Raw genomic sequence first — 1,202 nt, 5'->3', positions numbered from 1 at the left:
AGGCATCAGTGTCGCAATCAACGGCCGAGTCTGAATTCATAGCGGCATCGGTCGTAACGACCGAATTACATGGACTTTTCAATATGTTGGGAGAAGCTGGCATTTAAGGGGTTACTCTTTGTCGATAACCAAGCAGCTATAGTACAATTGAAAGGAGAAAGTTTGACATCTAAACTCAAGCATGTTGATATACGCTATAAATATGTACAAGAACGTATCAGAAACGGAATGATGGAGGTGAAATACGTACAGAGTGAAGAAATGAAAGCCGATTTGATGACAAAGGCTTTGTCGGCGACTAAACTTGGAGAACTCCGTGCGCTTTGTGGTCTCGAGGACGATGTACAGCACACCGATGGAGGATTGTTGGAAACAAGTTAAGTCTTCACCTGAGTAAACCAGGAGGAGTTATGAAACTCCCATCCATTTGCATAATTACATAGCTAAAAGCAGAACACATTCACTTGGAAACTTACCTTCAAACCACCAGGTCCTTCCTTCCTATCTCTCATTTACAGCATTTTGCGCAGAAGTAGCGTATTGGGCAATCGATTTATTTCAACATTGTTACCACTAAGTATAACAAACGGGAACAATGTATCACTTACTGCAGTCCGGTCAAAATATTTTCCAGACACCAAAACATTAAAAATGTAAGTTACCTACTGAAATAGACACTTTACTGTGACTAGTACCGTACTCAGCACGTACGGTAACTCGATGGATGGCTGAAAATACGTTGGCTATTACCGTACTCAGCACGTACGGTAACTCGATGGATGGCTGAAAATACGTTGGCTACTGCCAGGCTACCTACTTTAGTATTATTTTTCAAAATGTATTGTACGAACGCTCTGTGTGATCGAGATGATAGGACAAACTTCTTTCCCCATACGACCGACGCTGAGTACGCCAGAAAGACCCGACGTTCTTTTGCCAGATCGTTGGTGCGAGTTTGATCGATCCTCTAAGCTTCTTGCGCGTCTAAATGCGGTAAGAGATTGCGTGTCTGTGTATCGAATGTGAGATATATGGGGGTGAGGATGACATTCACACTTAGGACACCTTCCGAGAAGCAATATCTTCATGTGGACTGCTGTTGTATTCATACTGCCTGAGCCCGCTATCTTTCTTAAAGTGCCTGATCCCCACTATGTTCTATCTGAGTGTGAGCGAGGATGAAAGAGAGGACATGTTTTTGT

The sequence above is a fragment of the Plasmopara halstedii genome (genome assembly GCF_900000015.1).
Source record: "Plasmopara halstedii genome assembly, contig: Scaffold_1561, whole genome shotgun sequence".
In the NCBI taxonomy this organism is placed as follows: domain Eukaryota; phylum Oomycota; class Peronosporomycetes; order Peronosporales; family Peronosporaceae; genus Plasmopara; species Plasmopara halstedii.
This window is presented reverse-complemented; position numbering follows the sequence as displayed.